Below are 19,264 nucleotides of genomic sequence, written 5' to 3'. Positions count from 1 at the left end.
ACAGGTTTTTGCCTTTTTTATATGAGATAAAGTAAAGAGGCTGGAAATCTAGGCTGAAGCAAGCAGTCAGGTTTTGCTTGACATTGAAACTATTTTTTACCTTCAGAAGACAGCCTGGAGAAATAGCTTATCCTCATCTCAGAGTGAGGAGAGGCAATCAGTGGTGGCCTGTTTTAATATTGTCACAACAAACATTTCTGCTAAAAGTCCTGAGATCTTTTTTACTGAACTTGTAGCAGTGCAAATGAGATTTCTGAAAGAGAGAAATTGAGAGAAAACTTCCATACTTTAAAAATCAATACCAAAACAAAACACAGCTGGAGATGAGGGAAAGAAAAAGATAGTGAAATAGAACAACTAAAAGTGTCTAACACCCTGAAATCATTTAAAGTTATGAAAAAAAAAATTAAAACAGGGCTTTGACAGTCATAGAGAAACAATTCAACAGGAGAAGGCAGAAAAAAGTCATTGATCTTTCTGAAGCCCAGAGATGCAGTCTGGATATATTATGACACTTCACAAGCTCAGCAGGCAGTAGGCAGAACATGGGCCATCTCCTCATGGGCCATGAAACAGAAATTCTTGCCCAACTAATGCCAGAAAAAGAGAAAATACTTTTTTTCTGAGGGAAAAAAACTCAAACCCAGTGAAGACCTGAAGCATTTCCCCCTCAAGCTCTTCTGCTGAGATGACATTTGGGATGACATGGGAAACTGAGGACTTGAGAGCAGGCGGTAGAAGAAGAAATCACAGCTGCTATTGCTCCAGAGTCACTGTTGTGTGTCCCATGCTGGAATAATATGATAGATTCATCACATATACAAATGTTACATGTCGATGCTATGAAACTTTACAATAATGAAATAATAACACTGTGATGTCATTCAAACCCTTCAGTTGTCTTTCTGCAAGTCTCTGTCTCTGCGTTAATTGGCTGTATCTATCCTCACTGGATTGAAATATATTTTTAAGTCTCTTTCATCAGGTCACAATACCTGATTTCTCACCGTTACTGAAATCTGCTAGGCTGTAAGGTTTTTAGCCATACTTAATTTGTGTTGTGAATGAAGAAGAATTTGCAAATGAAGTAGATAAACTGTGGGGGAGGTGTGTCTTGGTTATTTCCTTTTCTCTTCGAGAAATGCCTTTGCATCTGCTCTTGTTTTTTCCAGTTTGGACCAACTGAGATATAACCCAGATACACTTTAACCAACATACACAAAACCTAAGCCACATGCAATCACAACAGAAATTCCAATTTCACAGCGAGATGGTGAGAAAGAGACAAAGTTCAAGCTTGATTGTGGAGGAAGGATAGCAAGCCCAACTTGTTTGTTTACTATCACTATCTCCATTCCTCGCCCCTCTGATGAGATGCCGAGCTTAGCCTGTGTACAAAGCTGAGATGAGCCTTGGAGCCTGTGTTGGCCATGTTGGTCAAAGAAACTCAGACAACCTCCAAGCTCTTTCTAAAAATACCTACTTCTTCCTCTTCCAGAAGCTTCATGACAACTGTTTTCTATAGGAGGCTCACTCACCTTTACAGTTGCTGAAGAAACCAAGATGTGTTAAGAGGACTGAAATCCACAGAGCTGGTTTTGCTGATAACAAGACCAGCCTCCTCCTCCTTCTCCTTGGCCAAGTTTTCAAACCTCAGCAATGATCTGGGACCTTCTTGGACAGGCAGTTTGAAACACCTTGCAATGGAGCCTGATGAATGTGCTCTCTGCCAAGGCAGCACCTGCACATGGGCAGCCCTTCAGTGCAGGGAATGATGGCTCTTGGCTCTGCTAAGGGGCGAATTCAGAGCCAAGAACTGAGAATTTATTGAGAATAAAGCTGATTGTTCAATAGCAACATTTGAGTACTGGAACAAACTCCCATGTACACCAGTTTAGTTGTGTCTATTGGACAAAGTCAGCATCTAGATAAAATGACAGTACAGCCTAAAAATCATGTGAAGCAATCCACAGGATAACAGCTTTCTATATATTTTATTCTTCCTGTCCCACTTCAGCCCTTTTTATGAAAAAACACTTGGATACCATCAGAGGTAGTGTGTCACACAGTAAAGATTCCTTTGTAGATAAACTTTTCCCTCTTGTTTTTAGAGGTAAGATAGAAGTTGGATAGCAGTGGACTCATAGTTTGCTTATGCTAGTAGTCAAAAAGTGTTCACAGCTTTTGCAGAAGAATGTGATTATTTAATATTTGTATTTATTCAAAATGAGAAATTATCAATTTTCCTCTATTAGCATTTTATTTTCTTCCATTGAATTCTATTCCTTAGATTAGGTTTTGAAAAACTGAAATGTTTCTCTGCCTACTATGTTTTCTCTGAATTAGACTATTTAGATCATGAAAAAAGTGTCAGGCTTGTTCTAATTCTTTGCTAAACTACACCATCATCTGTCAGGTGGATGCCTAACAGATGTAATAGCCATTTTCTTTTTTTATTTGCAGTATATTCAGATCACAGGACTTCTGTATGAGAAAAGAGAGTAATCACAGACCAGGTAGAAAACTGGATTCCAAAAGGCTACATAAAATTCCTTTTATTTCCCAAGTGGGACACAGTAGGTCCCCATGGAAGTTGCTAGATTAGCTTATGTTCCATTTAATTATATCTATTTTCACAAAACCTGCTAAATGGACCCTATGAAGATATGTTAATTGCTTTAAATATTGCAGTGACCTCCTGCCAAGCTAAGCTGTGTCTTTTCCTTGTTCTTCCAACTCTGACTCTGTCAGCAAGTCCTGAACAGAGGAAAACTTAAAAGCCTCCTGTGTTGCAAGTCTGTGCTGAGCTAAAGGAGTCATAGAATTAAAGAATATCTCAATTTGTAAGGCACCCATAGAGTCCAGCTCCCTGCTCGTCACAGCACTATCTAAAGCTATCCCATATGACCAAGAAGGTTCTCCAGACACTCCTTGAACTCTGACAGGCTTGGTGTGATGACCACATCCCATTGTCGAGCCTGTTCCAGTGACCAACCACTCTTGCAGTGAAGAACCTTCTCCTAATGTCTAATCTGAACTTCCCCTGACACAGCTTCATCCCATTTCCTCATACTTCTCTGGTCACCAGAAAGAGGAGATCAGCAGCTCCCCTTCCACTGCCCTTCCTGAAGAACCTGTAGAGTGGTGGGCTCCCTCAGTCTTCTCTTTTCCAATCTGAACAAACCAGGTGGCCTCAGACACTCCTCCAGCTCTTGCCCTTGAGACTTTTCACCATCTTGGTTGCCCTCCTTTGGACATGCTTTGTAGTTTGGTGCTCTTCTTACAAAGAAGCATCAAAACTGCACATGAGACTCAAGGTGGGGTTGCACCAGCACAGAGCAGAGCAGGACAATCCCCTCCCTCAAATGTCTGCTGTTGCTGGGTTTGATGCACCACAGGACATGACTGACATATTCAGCTTGCCATCAACCCAAACCCCCAGCACAGTTCTCACAAGTTAAAATACTCAGAAGGGCCTGAGGAGCAGGGGTGTCTGGTTAGAATTGCCCATTTCAAGGTGCCACAAGGTCTATTTTGCTCTGCTCACCATTCCATGTAACAAGAAGGACCACCAACAGGCAGGTGTGCTGCTAAATGCAACTTTGCCCACAGTGTCCCAGAAAAACACACATGATGTGCAGCTCTGCTAGATGTAAATGTAAATGTAGGAGGCTTCAATAGCTGTCATGGAATTGTGTAAAGTGGTGACTCCCAGATACTATCAATTGTCTGGCTTTGTTTCTGTATTCTGGCTGGTTTATTTCAAAGGTGTGAGGTTTATTTTTTTAAACTTTCCTTAAAGTTACTTGGCATGGCATTGAGGAAGTTAATTTATTTACATAGTAGAGGCTGGAGTTTAAACACAAAGATGACCCGAGATAAGGTTCCCTTCTCTGTTTTACCCAAAAGGAATTTACGGAAAGCCTTTATTGAACCCTCTCTTCCACAGACTTGGGAGCAGGAAGAGGCATAAATGGATTAGCGCATGTTCCACCTGCAGCAGTCACAGAGTAAAGGCCAAACAGTGAAAAGTTCAAGAAAGCAGGTAACATTGTCACCTCACAAAGTTCGAGGGACCAGGTCAGTTGTGAAACACACTCACAGCAAGGGGCTGGCCCAGCCTTTGAAACAAAAAGCTGAAAACAAGATTTAGTCTGACACCACAAGGAGGGGGAAGCACTCAAGCTCAGTCGGGAGGAATGTCTTATGTTGCAAACTGCAGGGATTTATTGCAACTCCCACTTCCAATGAAATCAAAAGTGGGGATCAGGGGGCTGGCTCTCTCCCCATCCTTGGCACAAGAGGTAGCTCTTGGCACTTCAGTTTTGTCTGCCTAAGCCTCTCCTGCAGCTCTGGGTGTGTTGTGGTTTAACCCCAGCCAGGAGCCAAGTACCACAGGCCACTCAAGTCACTCCCTCACCAGCAGAATCGGGAGAGAATTGCAAGGGTAAAAGTTAGAAAACTCAGGGGTTGAGAAAAAGACATTTTAGTAGGGAAAGCAAAAGCCATGCACACAAGCAAAGCAAAAGAAGGAATTAATTCACTGTTTCCCATGGGCAGGCAAGGAATTCATCCACAAGAGCAGGGCCACATCACACATAACAGTGACCTGGAAAATGAACACCATCACTCCCAATGTCCTCCTCTTCATTCTTTTCTTTTTTTTTCTTTCTTTTCTTTCTTTTCTTTCTTTTCTTTCCTTTCTTTCCTTTCTTTCTTTTCCCTTCCCTCCCTTTCTCTCTCCCTTCCTTCCTTCCTTTCCCCAGCTTTAAATTCTGAGCATGGTGTCATTCTGCAGTAAAGAACAATGTCATAATAACAGCTACAGTTACTGCAGAAGGTCATTATTTCATCTGTTCAGAGACATAACCTCACCACCGCAAGGATAAAGTAGGAATAAATGTGGAAGTGTATAAGTCCCTCACAGCTCATTTTGTGTGTATTTAGCACTTCAGTACAAACTTGATGTTAGCTCTCTGTAGCTCAGTTATATTCACTGTTTGCTGAACTTTTCCTTAAAAATGGGCATAAAGCTCATGGCTAAATTTGGGTCAAAAGAGATTATTGTGCTGAGATTTAGATTCAACTTTGTTTATGTAACTGGAAGCTCATATCAGCATTCCAAGTCTGAAAGCAAGACTCAGAATTGGGCAGTTTTCATTTTGGAATCTGCTTTGAAGAATCTAGGCAGACAATCCCACAAATAAATGAAATTTTGACAATATTATGACCATCATTAACAACTTGATTATTTTTCTACAACTGTCTCTCTGCCAGCTGGCTGAAGTCAATATCCAGAGTCAACAGGGACATGCTGAAAGAGCTGCAAGAAATAGCAACTTTGTTTTTTCAAGCAGCATCCCATTGGTATTTTCTGAAGATTGAAGGTAAATAAATACCAAACTCCCTAACTTTCCTTTAGCCTAGAAAATCCTGTGCATTTATGTAAACCACAGACATACAGGGTAGGATTCTGCTGACTTGGGCAACTTGGGACTTCACCTGTTGCTTGAGTATATCTTTCTTGCAATTTCCTTCTCTTCAGGTAAGAGGAAGCTCCTGTATTTCTTCATACAAGGATTTATCCTACAGCTTGTGCTCCTTTCAGCAGCCTCCTCTCACCACCAAGTATGGCCTTGAAGATACGCAATGCTTTTCCATAAATGTCAGCAGCAGGGTTCCACAATTTTTCACTTTGTTTTGGTTTCTCCTTCACTTACTGCCCTTGCCATGACCTGATCTGTCCCTAGGATTTACCACAATTAAAGCATATTTGTTTTTGCAAGTAACTGGTCAACAATATTAGCTAACTACTGATGCTAGAAAGAGGCTTTGTATCAAAAATAACATGCCTAAAATCATACTGAACACAAAGGATCTTGGAAGTCACATGGTTTGTAGTAAACACATCACAGGGCTACTTACCATTTTTCATTTACAGGTGCCTGAATTTGGCTGCTTTGGCAGCAAGTGCCCAGCAGCTTCTGCCAGTGAGTGCTGAGGAGTTGGCACCTGTTAGAGGAAATTCAGCATTAAACATTCTGTTATCTTGCCCACGAAGCCGTCACCCCTCTCCTCTTGTTTGCATAGATAAAAACTTTCCACGCATATGTTTCTGCATTGCCCTAAACACTGACCTATAAACCTGAACCATATCATGGTGGCACTCAGACCATGTAAGAGTGTATCAAAATGCTGCTCTCACCAGACAGAGCTCGTGGCCATGGCAGGGATCCCTGGAAGCAAAGGGACCACACGGCCATGACTAACAGAGAAGCAAGAATTGAATGTGAATCATCATCTTCCAAAGCATCAAAACCAAAACAACGTGAGGTAACAGATACACACGCCGAGACTGACAAGCTGCACTTCCCTTGCCAGAGCAACACAAAGTTCACTTATTATTATTCTTTCATAAGCTACCCCCACGTATCTCCTGGCAAAAAGTACACACAGGGCCCTCTCCTACAGTCCCTGTGACAGTGCTGCCCCATCCTGAAGTATGATGCCCACACTTCACCTATGCTGCTCCTGTTCACCATAACACCTCTGTGCTTGTGCTGCTGCAGAAGCAGGGCAGCAGGAGCAGATCCACCACAGAAACAGAGGCTGTAGGGCTGTCTGGCAGAGCTCAGGCAGCTGGTGTGGGAGGGGCACCCATTCCTGTAACATCTTTCACCACCATCACCTTGGCATCCAGGTCAAGGTGAGCACGTGCCTCAGACTCCCCTTACTAAATGCAGCAGTATCAGCTGCAGGAGTTTGGGTTTTTTAACTTCCGTTTCTGCTTCTGATATTGATTTTGTTAGGGCTGTGATTTTGTTTATAGGAGGGATAACATTACATGAACTCAAATGGCAATGGCAATACAAAGGCAGTTTGTTTGAAGCACTGTAAAAACCTCATGAGATCACACACACACAGAGTGTTGAGAGAATGTGTAAACAAAAAGAAATGTCTTGTATAAGCTGCTACAGCATTCCTAATCAGGAAGCTTTCATTGCTGTCAATCTTAGTTAGTCATTACCTTCATTGTTAATTATAACCCTCCCAAATTTTATTCCATATGATTGTTAAGATCCAGGCTTTCTGACTGAGACAGTCTTTGAGGCCAACACCACAACACAGAAACCTCTGAGACAGAAGTGCCTGTCTACAAGAAAAGGTACATGGAGGTCAGCCCAATAAACCAAGTAAAACTCCCTGTGCACTGTGACCAGCTTAATGGGTAAAGGCTCCACCTGCTCCTAGTAACTTTAATTATAGTATTTTTTTTCTAATATAAAGTTACTACTTCATATTATTTGTAAAACTTATCAAATGTAAGACAGATGAAAATTCTAAAGATTTAGTAAAACTTCAGAACGATATTTTACTTTGACTGAGGTCACAGGAATCTAAAGTAGGAAATGGGAGTGGACATTGGCAATAGATAATAAACAGCTTGTTCAAGCAAGGAATTACAATTTGTGAAAACTCTTACATATTGTGCAAAACACTAATGAAAAGCCCTTCATCCTGTGATGCAATAACCATGCTTCTGCCTAGGTTTTACATGCACATAGATTTTTTGGCTGCTGATTACAGTGACGTCTGTCCATACTTCAGCCCTCAGAAGTGTACTTTGCCTCTGGGCACTTGCTGTTCATGTAAAGATGCTGCAATGATTTGTATGTTGTGAAGACATTTTGTACTCATTATTAACACAGCAGTATTTCCATACTTTGAACATCATCTGAAAGCCCATCTGTACAATTTTCAGAATTAAATAACGTGCAAAAAATAAATCCATTGATGTTCCAAAGTTTACTGAGAACAGCATTTATGGTTGCTTATGTACAATGCTCCATTTTCAACTTGAGAGTACTCCAGCAAATAGCTAGATTCATTAGGATGCCTGTCAGAACTTCAGAACTCTTCCTGGGACTGCACACAGAGGAAACATCATAAGCTTCCTCATTCTCTAAAGAGATGAAATATTATGGAAAGGCTGGTTTGTCTGAGCAGCAACTAGGAAACAAGGTCAAGCTCTGAAGTGAGCCACCAGACAAAATCAGAACCAGAGCTCAGAACTGCAACACAGATCTTATGACTGAATTTCAATCTGCCTTAGGTAAAATGCCATGTCCTTTCATAGAACTGGTCAATTATATTAGAAATCTGGTAAGGAATAATATTTGATGAAGATTTTTGTATGAAGCCATGTACACAGTCTTAAGCAGAAAGCAGCTTAAACAAAACTGAAGGTCACTGCTGATTATTTACAGTACTTCATTGATATTAACTAGTAGGGAGAATTTGGATTGGCTTTTGGCAAGGAAATACTTCTAAAGGTTATCACAGACTATCACAGACAGATTGTGAAGTTTGGGAAGTGAGCAAGGGGAGGGATTCTGGGAAAGTAAGAAGGAAAAGACTGGAAATAACTGTCAGGGCAGAACCACTTATTATTTTGAGAATTGGATTTCCCCACTGTAGTAATAACCTGACCTAATCCAATGGAAATTATTTCAAGGCCAGGGAAAGGCAAACAAAAACACACATCAGAAAGCTTCAAACAGAACTGGCACTGCAGGATCAGGATTTCGTCACCTCTAGGAAAAGACAGTCCGAGCATTTCCCAGGGGAAATACCAAAACAATCTCCCTTGCCCTACAGGCACATGACTGGATCCAAAGCAATTGCAGAAGAGAAACCAATCATTTGCCCTTCCAGTAAGGGGCACAGACAGCTCCCAGTAATGCCATGCCCACAGCAGTTCTCAAGGATGAACTCAGAAAATACTCTAAAAATAATTAGCAGTTGCCAAATTAAATACTCCGAATGTTCTATTTGTTTCATAACTGTATGTTTGTTTCCACCATATTGCTATGAGCAGCTGTGGCACTTCTCATTAGATGCCTCTGATTCTAAGTTCTTATAAAAATTATTTGCTACACAGTCTTAGGAATGATGGAAAAAAACTCCACCAGTCTCATTCTTTCAATTGCTGTTAGATTTAGCTGGAAATTCACCCACAGAACAATTGCCCAAAAGAGCAGTAATTTGGTAGTGTTGTGTAAGGGGTTTTGGTGACATTAATTTTGTATCTGTTCTCTGCACAGGTATTTTGGCTTGACCTCGAAGAATTCAAAATTAATCCTTCTTTTAGTCCAATAGAATTAAAACCGTCGGGTTTAACACTGTTGAAAAACTCATGAAAGGCCTTGATCTAGTAAAAAAAAATCTTTACCTTGATCATTTAGAAGTAAAATGTATCATAAAAAATTAATTGTAGTAAGTAAGCAAAACCTCAGCTTTTCATAATTATTCCAAAGAAAAGAATTCTTAGAACCTTTATTTAGAAAAAAAATTCATTTCGTTATTACATTGTAAAAGCAGGTGATATTGATGGAATTACTGGCATCGTTTCACTTTCTCATGGCTCATAGTACATTCTTACAAATTTCAAATCATAGACCAAGTAGCTTGCCAGACACAAACAGGGAACTGGAAACTGCAAACATCCATCCTGAGTCTGACACATGCTGAGTCTGCTCACCTCCCCTCTTCTTGCTCACCCACAGCTTTCAGGGAGCCTGTGGGAGGCTGGGATATGCCTGGAATGCAGACACATGGCTCAAGAGGGCAGTTTCATCTTTCTTTTTTCCTCCTATACGGGAACTGGGAGAATTACTAAGCTACAAATCTAACCTAAGATTATCCTTGCACAGCATTTTGTAGTGCAGAGCAGCTCGAGACCTTGCACCTATTTGATTTATCAATAGGACTAGCACAGGATTAAAGATTGTGAGTGATTATTCAAAAAAGCTGTGTACAGACATGTGTTCCTCAGTCCTGGCAGCTGATGTGCTTCAAATGAGGCAGAGCCCTGAGCCTTTGCTGCTACATCCCTTCCACAAGCTGAGTGCAATGAAGAAAGAGGCAGAGGTTCATCATACGACTGAAACATATAACCCCTCAATCTTCCTTCTTCCATCACCCACCAGACAACCTACCCTGGAATTTGGGGGCTGAACTTCAGGCAGCCTCTCAGAAGCTGATAGCAGACACAGACAGACTGAGGAGGAGTACCAACAAGGAACTGCTTAATCTTTAGCTAAATTATCATTGATACCAGAAGGTGCAATTAAGTCTTAGGACAGTGTAGGCTCTAAGGGCTATACTTGTGGGTGGGAGAGAGGTGATTTTCTCCCTCCCAAAATTCATGTACACATTCCTCAGCTCCACTGACCTCACTGAAAGGGTGGAGAAAAGTAAGGAGGTCTTCACCAAAAGACAGAGGTGTTCCTGCAGTAGTAGAAAGTAAGGGCAAGACTGAGATCTCCTCCTGCTTCCAGGCTCCTGTTAGGATTCCCCTACAGCCCTGAATTTGAGGAAAGTTAAAACCCCAAGCCTGCCTCCACCAGAGTGGATCCCACCCACACATGCTGCATTTGAAGTCTTGTGCCTGTGGTACAAATTTGGCACAGTGAATTCCCAGAGTGCCAAGCGCCTCCCCGCAGTGAGAAGAACACAGACGACTTTCCTCCTGTGTAGGAAAGTGCTTCCCTCAAAGGCTTCCCCCCTCAAACTGATCAACCGAGAAACACCCCTGGGAGCTTCTTTGACTCCTACATGGATGTAGTTGGGACGAAACGCTCCCACTCACCTGGAGCTGGTCTGGAATCTGACCAGAATGGTGCCTGATTTCCCAATGCCAGTCCTCAAGTGGTGCTGGAGACCTGCCAGCCTGGCACGGGCTGCAGAGGGTGAGGAGAGACCATCCCCGGCGGAGAGGTCATCCCTCTCCAGCATGGAGCAGCCCATGGCACGTGTTGGATTTGTAAGTCCTTGCCTTGTGGTTACTCTGTGCTCCAGCTGGACCTTCCCAAGGTAGTTCTGCTCCAGAGAAGGAACAAAACTATTCCTCAAGAAGGGAGAGTTTTATGACTGCGTGAGACAAAGCTTACTAGAAACTGGAAGGAAACCAGGAATGCTTTGGTTGGCAGATTAAAAACAAACACTGAGGAGTCCCTCTCCCTCCCACAATTCAATGGTAAATACAGCAGCAGCCTTTCCCCCCACCCCAACATCCCCCACGTGCTCCCAGCAAGTTTCTGTTCCATCCAAAAAAACAAATAACAGTAAAACCTCTGACCTGCTGCCTGTTGGGAGAAAGAAGAGGAAGGAGTATCACTGACTTTGTTGGATGGTGTCCCAAGGCACATTACTGAGAATTAGAGAAATACCTGTTTGGAGGATTAAGACCTGCATCAAAAAGTTTAGAGGATTACACTGAAATAATACCTGACCTATTCTTCTGGAAGTAAGACACAAATTTTTCATGTCATAATTTTTGAGGGTAGTTTCCTGTGCAGTCTGTGCAGAGACCCAGAGGAATACTCACAGTTACACCTACACAAATAGTTGGTTTTTTATGACTCACAGAAGAAGCCTAGAAGGCCATTTAAAAAAAAAAAAAAAAAAAAAAAAAAAAAGAGAGAGAGAGAGAGAACTGACCCATAGAATGCTATTAGCTATTGGACAAACACCACTATGTTTCTTACACCAGGAAGTGATCAAGTAAAAAACCAAAACAAAGAAAGAAAATTAGGATGAACCAAAGAAAGACCCTGTGGGGAGGTATATTCTTCTCCAGTACAGAGCCTGGGACAAACTTAGAAACAGGAGTAACAACTGGATGATTGATTTAGTGTTTTCCTTGGATTTTTCTCAGTGCACTTGATTCCTTAAGTTTCAGCTTTCGTGTTTTTCAGATTCTGTGCTGCCTAGGTGTGTAGTTCTGAGCCTCACATTAAGTGTTAGTAAATAATGCTTCTAATACATACCTACTTTATTCTCTTAGATCTATCTCTGTTCCAGGTCAGTCTTCTCAAGGCATCACAGTAAAAGAAATGTATTTGCTAAAAAGCAAGAAAATTCTAACTGCAAGTATTTTGTTTTATAAGGTCATTCTCTACATGTTGAAAGATGGAGAAAGAGGGTTTGATGCTGGAGGTCAGAGATGCCTTGACAGCCCACCATACCCTTTCTTCTCAAAGAAGATTTATGGGCTTCAATGGTATTATCAAGCATTTCAGCTTCAAGAAATTTCATCTTCTGTAGCTGAAATGGAAGAAGCTGAAGGAAAGAAAGAAGCCATAGCTCCCCACTTTGTAAATCAAGCAGCAAACTGAAGCAGCTGAAGGAGGTGATGTGGTTGTTTATTTAAAGGAGTACAAGGCAGGACTCCTGTATTATATTATACTCTGTAAGTTACATGTGCCATCCCAGCACTTCTCTCCCCATTTGTGTGGTGGGGTTTGAGGGAAGGAAGAGGACTAGGTTAGCCAATTTGAAAGAAACTCATGTAAACAACCAGTTCCCAGCTCTGACCATATGCAACTTGCTGCACAGAAAGTTAAAATCACTCAGCAAAACATGGGTTTTATCAGAAGGAAAAAAAAAGTAAAGCTGATCAGTTCTACTGAAACCAAGCAAAGCCAGAAAAAGAAAGTAACCATAGCATAGGAGATGAAAGACAAGTAAAATCAGACAGAAAATCTAACTTCAGGTCTGAGGAATGCAGTACTAAAGCTCTGTAATTGCTGTGAACCAAGTAGGAGGATACATGAGTAGAGATGGCCAGAGATTTGCAAAACAGAAAAGGTAAGCTTAAAAAGAGAGGAGTAAAACAGCAAGGACAAACAGGTTCAGATCTGCAACTCTGACCTGACAGCTTTGGTAAGGTGCACAAAAGCAAAAGGGAGAAAAGGGAGTGTAGAGAAGACTTGGCCATTTCTGTCTTCCACCAGGAATTATTGCTGTGCATGATACTAATGGACAGCATCAGATTTCTCAATATTAGCTTTACTTTGTGTTGCAAATGGCAAAAGAAATCTGATAATATGGTGTTAAACAGAATCTTACAGAAGAATGTTCCCTCTTGGCTGAAATATATCATTTTTGTCTGTGTGTGTTCCTTCTACGTGCAATTTTTATCTGTATTATTTCTTAGGTTTTGTAAAGTAAAGACGTTAGTACCAGGGAATTTTGAAGCTTATCAGAAAAGCTCTAGAGCATTCCTTCAGTTCTTGTGTCTTAGGGGTTTATGAACGTTTCCTCAGTTGCACAAGACAGAAAACACTGGAGGATTCTGCAGGCAGAAATTAGAGCTGCTGATAAATCTACCACATGGTATTTATTTACTCAAGTGATTACTTTGCTTCAGATAGGATAGAGAGCAGATTTTGTAAAGGTACCAGACAGAGGCATGGCAATTTTGCTTCTTGTGATGGTACGTACGGGGAAGAGAACACCACTGTTCAGTTGCAGCACAAAAGGTGCCCGGAGGAAGGACTGCTCATTGCAGTGTCAAACACACCATTTGCAGACTCTGTTTACAGTGCATTACTCCTGGGCTGTGTTTTGGATGGGAACACGAAGTTAAAGTCTGCTGCTCCCTTCAGAGTTGACAAACCTCCAACAAGATTTCCTAACAGATAAAGATCATCACCAGCAAACGGTTTGTTTACCTGAAGTATATTAACCTCCATGTAGAGAATATTTTTCTTCTCCATGATCAGCCTAACTGGTTTGTAAATAATACTGGTATCAGTGGCTCATGGGTGGAGGCAGTGTTGTGTAGAGTAGAAGGATCAGCAGTGGTGCCTGTGACACCTTTTGACGCCTTCTGAGTGTGTGAGTTTGCGTGTGCAGATCTCGCCACATGCACTTTTGTTTTCAGCTTGCTCAAATCACGTTCCTCCTCACACGTCATGGTTTTCCAATCTGATGGAAAACACAGCTCTGGTGTTTGGCACCTCTTGCCAATGATCCTTGCAGACCAGTGGACTATTTCTACAAAGAATAACTATTAAAAAACAGCCTTGGAGTACTCTCTCCATCTTGGACTTTCATAGAATTTTTTTTTTTTAAGATTCCTATACCCAAACAGTTAGAAAAACACAACCTGGCTGAAGTAGGACTGTGTAGGAGATAAGAGTAGTCAATTATAAACACTATAAACATTCCTCTTATCTTAAAATCTTGGAATTTCAGATGTTAGACTGACATAGCAAAACTCTGAAGCTCCCACGAGCTTATGTGAACTGTCGTCTTCCAGAATAAAACACATGTCCAAGAGCACACCTGGGATAGACTTCATATTATGGGCCAGATAATTGGGAGGCATTAAAACCCAGCTCTGAGGACTTCTGTTCCTATTAACTTTTTACTAGCTTTGGCTTTTATTTGCTGTAATCTAACTGTTTTTCTCTGGTATTTATTTATTACCCACGTAGATGCCAGACTGAGTTAGAGCTTCTACTGAAATATGTAAAAGAGCTGGAATTGCCAAGTGAAACTGCCACATTTTCCAAACATAATAAATAATTCACTTAGGAATAAAATCATATTCATTTTTGTGGATTTTGTCACATTGAGTTCTCTAAATATAGCTTTTTCTCTGAAGTTATGCAACTTATAAAAAGTATTACTATTTTTGCTATTATATTGCTATCCCCATCTAATCTGGTACACAACAATTCACGCCTGCAGCAAAATGCCTCAAACACAGAACAAAGCCAATTTCATCAATATGTAATCTTACATGTAATCTTACCTTATCTTATGACTTACCCTTTACTTCTATGTAATTTTTTTTTTGAGGGCTTGTACAACAGAACCCCACTATTATTGTAGCTACACAACAAATTAAACTGATCCACTGGAATTCCATGTCACCAGGGCATGCACTGATGACCTGTGCAGTCCCTATGCTTGCAGAAATTACTAAAACCTTGATGTGCATAATGAATATTTGTAGGGAAGAGGTATTTTCATGATGCTGCTTGCATAAACTGATATGGGCACAAGTGCACTGAGACACTGATTTTGGGCACCTCCATTTCTGGATGTTTCAAAGAGGATACTTAGGACCTAATCTGGAAAGTACTAAATTTACAGGAGGTTCCAGCCATCGATGACCGATGAATGAAACTCAAAATACGACAATTTAAAATGCAAGAACTTTGGTTTTCAGTCATCTTTTTGGGCAACACTGTGGCTCAGAAGGGGACATGGATTTTTCTCCTCTCAAGGAAATTGTTTCATGTTGGGTAGATGACTCATTTCAGAACAAAAGCAGGGATTTACCTGCTACTCTGTACTCTATACAAGTAGATTCACCTTTGAAAACGAAGAGTGTCACTGGAATTCTGAGTGAGGGCTAGAGCATGCAATACCAGTATTTAACAGAGCCTGATACATGCCTTGGGGGATTATTCATGCCATCTGCCTTAGTTATCTTAGCATGATAAGCACAGTCTCCTAGGAGAACATTTCCTTGTGCAGACAATGCATGAAAAGCCAAGTATCTCCAGAAGAAAACAAGGAGACCTTAGGTCAAAACCCCTCCTCCCAGCATACCTGTACCCCCATGCCCTCATAAAAGTCAATGCAGGAGGAGGAGCAATGCCAGCAAGTAATTCAGATTTATAACAAACTGCAGGGAGGCCTATTTTTCAACACTGAATATAAAGCAAGCCAGAGATCCTGCAGTGCTGGTGGTACCTCTGCAGCCCACAGGGATTTTTCTGTAGTGCCCCAGCAGCTGGTCTGGCACCAGCAGTTAATGTTCATGAACATCTGTTTTACTGCCCTGACACCCTGCTCAGCTGTGACAGAGTTCTGTGGGGCAGTGGGGTGTTCATGAGGTGTTCACACATGTGTCAGTTTTATTGCCAGAGTGAGACTGTTTTCTGAGTGCTACACTGAACTTTCAGGAGTTTAAGCCAGTGTTTAAGACAAGCAGATCCATCTGTAAAACACATACACTGAATTTTTAAAGTATGCCTAATTGATATCTGATTTTTAATATCTAACAATGTTTATTAAAAAAAAAAAACTTGCCACAAATTGTATTTCTGTTGCATTGAAGTTTTTTTTTATACCTTTCTAGCAGACATTCTTTAACAGCATTCCATAATTCAGCACTAGGTGGCCTCTTTCTTCTTTCAGAGAAGGTCTGAAACATCATTATACCACCTAAGGACTTAACCAAAATTAAAAAACCTTAGGCAAATCTAAAAAACTTTGTTTGTTAGTATTTTAAGACAAATATCACAAAACTGCTCATCATTTCCTAACTGGAATGCATTCTCCATGGCTCAGATACAGAACTGATTATCTGTAACTTGGCTCTTGGCTTGCAGCCTGAACCTTGAGCAATATCCACACAACTTCCTAGGAGGTACATGTAGTATTTTATTCCTGAAAAAAAAAAAAGTCCAAAGACATCATGTGCCTTCATCCAACTCATAGATTCAAGAGCATACAGAGGGGGAAGAGGGTGTGAAGATAGAATAATTACACTTTCCTACTTAGCTTAGGTTTTGCCAGGTGAGATCCAAAATAGCAGTCAGAGCTTCACTTCCCTGGCTCTGAACAAAGCTCATGCACTCCAACAGTGTTGTGCTCTTTCTGTCAAGTGGTCTGCAAAAGCAGAAAACTCTGATGAATCATGGAGCATTTAAGAGATTCATGGATGGTTAAAAAGTTCTAATGGGATTGAGGTTTCTAATGCAGAGACCAGCATAATTATTTAATTGGAGCATTTGGCTTTCTTGAAGAGGCTAAGAAGGAAATGAGCATTGCCTACAGCAAGAGAGCACTCTGGCAAAATGGCCTCAGGAAAGCAGTTCTTAATTTGCCTTTCAGAATTTCTCAACCACCATAAGCACAATCACTTCATTGCAAAATCACTGAGCTTCTGCAGGATAAGCTTTGTGCTAAACAAATGCTTGTAGCAGTATGTGCGATTAGGTGAGATCATATGAGGAAATAAAAAATGTTTTGCCATGGTGTGGCTGAACAGCAACTTCCTTCATCAGGAATGGGATAATTTGTTTACAGAGCAGGTAAATACTTCTTGCTAGGCAAAGAATGAAGAGTGGAGCCTGTGGAGCTACTAAATGTGAGCCAGCAAGAGGGTGATTTATGAAAGGCCGTTTCTCTGGGAAGTTCTATGGACATCTCCATGAAAAGGAAAGTAGTGGCTTCTTTTAGTCACCTCATAAAGGGGAACACATGTCCAGCTGTCCCTGTTGTGCTGCTCTGCCTCTGACTTAATGCCTCTGCTCCTTTGGAGTATTTTTCTTCTCACACAGGTAATAGGAAGGGTTTAAGATCTCAGTGAAGTTGAAGAGAGAGTACCTCTATGTATTGCCATTAAATATTTTGTCTGAGACAGAAAGGAAGCAAGGCCAAAGGAAATGCTCTACATGACAGCTTTATCTGTCAACTGCCAGCATTGCCCTAGCTTATTATGAGTTCAGCTGGTCTGAGCACTACTCCACACTTGCAGTAATGTTACAACAAAGATTATAGGACAGGCACAGCTGGCATCATCAACATATCAAAGATTTATGACAGGATTCAGGGTAGGAGGGAGCTCTGGGATCAACCTCTGAACTTTTCATGTGTCCAACCACATCTAACTCAGGTGACCTGGCCTCCTGTTGCCAGTGTCGCAACAAGTCCTCAGCACTGTCACCTGCCCTGTGACCCAAGGAAAACCTGTGAACATTCCTCAGTAATTATTCAGAGGCTTTCAACAGACCCTCATGCTGAATCCACCCTGTTCATTCCACATGAATCTCTGACATTTTTTAAAAGGTGGATTTTTTTAATTTTTTTTTTAATGGCATTCCTTACAAGAGTCTTGCTTAACCCAAGTGTAGTCTTTGCCATCAACAAGTACATCATTTCCCACCCAGCTTGGGTATGGATAAAATCTGCTCCTGCCTTCAGCATGAAGAGTGCTCTGGGTACTACTGCAGCTGAATTAGCTACAGGCTAGCCCAACATTAACAACTTTTTGTTCTCATTATCTGTTTGTGTTCCTCATTCATCCTCAAGTTACCTGCAAAGTATCAAATCCCAGAATAAAAATAGCTAGAAAAGCAGATTGTTGTCTCATAGTTCAGATTCATATTTGACTCAGAGCTGAAGGAATAAACATTCCTGGCTCCTATTGGTAATTTCTTTTTTGGGTATTCCAGTGGGTGAAAGAAAAATCTCTTTGCATTCCTGCAGGGGAGGAAGATCAACATAAAATCAAATGAAAGACTGTCAGATCCCAGGCCGAGTGCCAGTGGTGTCCACAGGGCTTTACCCAGTTAATACAACATATTGAGTGTAATACTACAAAGTCTTTTTTACTTAGACTTGTCCTGAAAACAACTCCCTTGGGTTGTATAATTTCCCTAGTAAAAGCCATATATACTGAACTACCACAGTCTATTAGCACAGGTTTAAAAGAAAAATCAATCTTTTCACTTGTAGACATGTTGATTACGTTATGAAGTCTGTCTTGGTCTAGAAGTACATTCTTATTCAGAGCTTTGTCAAACATTTTTACTGCACTCTCAGTGCACATGGAGGAATCCTCTGGCAAAGAAGCACAATCACTTTGAAGAGCAAGTTCTGCACACTGTACTTACCTAACAGCCTTTCAGAATTTCCCAGCCGCCAAAATGTTGAGCAGCATTAATGACAGCAGAGAGCTAATACAGTAAAACAAGGACACTCAGCACTTTATGGTAAAAAGGGATCATAATCACAACAGTAAAGATATGTATAGAGAGACAAATTGCAGAGCCCTTCCCTTGGAAGAAACCTGGCTGTGATTAGTGGAGGTGAGAAGGAGCACCAGTGTCATAAGGTCTATTTCAGCATGTGTAAAACTCCTCAACGCACTCACCAGAGCAAGTCAAAACCCACAAAATGATGCTGCTCAGCATCTACTGAGAAAACTTACCATGCTCCCCTGCACGTGAAGGCCCTAAATGGTTGTACGTCACACAAACATCACCTCTTGGAGCGCTCCATTTTCTCCAGAGACTGGGTACTTGCTACATATTTTCCACCCTGCCAGGACGCAGCTGCATGCCTAGCACACACTGTGTTCATCATTTTCACTTTCCTGTCATTGCGAAAGAGCTCATTTTGGATGCTGTCCTGTCTGCTCCTGCAGATGTTTTGCTGTGCTTGTTGAAGGAGGATGTGTTTGGGTACAGCCCTGCACCCTGGCTAGTGGGGCATCCTGGAGTGCCTGGGGCTGGGATGGCTGATGGACAAAGGGCCATGTTTAGGGCACAGATTATTCTTCAGATTTCAGTGCCATGCCTCCAGCACAGCAAACACCTCTACATGCATGTACTTCCTCCAGGATGAATGAACAGCAGCATGTGTGGGCAGACAGACTCAGTGCACAAACTCA

The 19,264-nt window shown here is 41.3% G+C and overlaps 1 long non-coding RNA gene across 1 annotated transcript; it reads right to left on the bottom strand.

Moving 5' to 3' along the window:
- Positions 1–597: 597 nt before the first annotated feature.
- LOC136374556 (uncharacterized) lies at positions 598–10,942 on the bottom strand. The gene is made up of 3 exons (XR_010745920.1): positions 10,652–10,942; positions 5,926–6,012; positions 598–790 (listed from the first exon to the last, which is right to left on the bottom strand). It is a non-coding gene; the product is annotated as an uncharacterized lncRNA (long non-coding RNA).
- Between the last annotated feature and the right edge of the window lie 8,322 nt (positions 10,943–19,264).

This window comes from Sylvia atricapilla, chromosome Z (assembly GCF_009819655.1).
Source record: "Sylvia atricapilla isolate bSylAtr1 chromosome Z, bSylAtr1.pri, whole genome shotgun sequence".
In the NCBI taxonomy this organism is placed as follows: domain Eukaryota; kingdom Metazoa; phylum Chordata; class Aves; order Passeriformes; family Sylviidae; genus Sylvia; species Sylvia atricapilla.
This window is presented reverse-complemented; position numbering and strand designations above follow the sequence as displayed.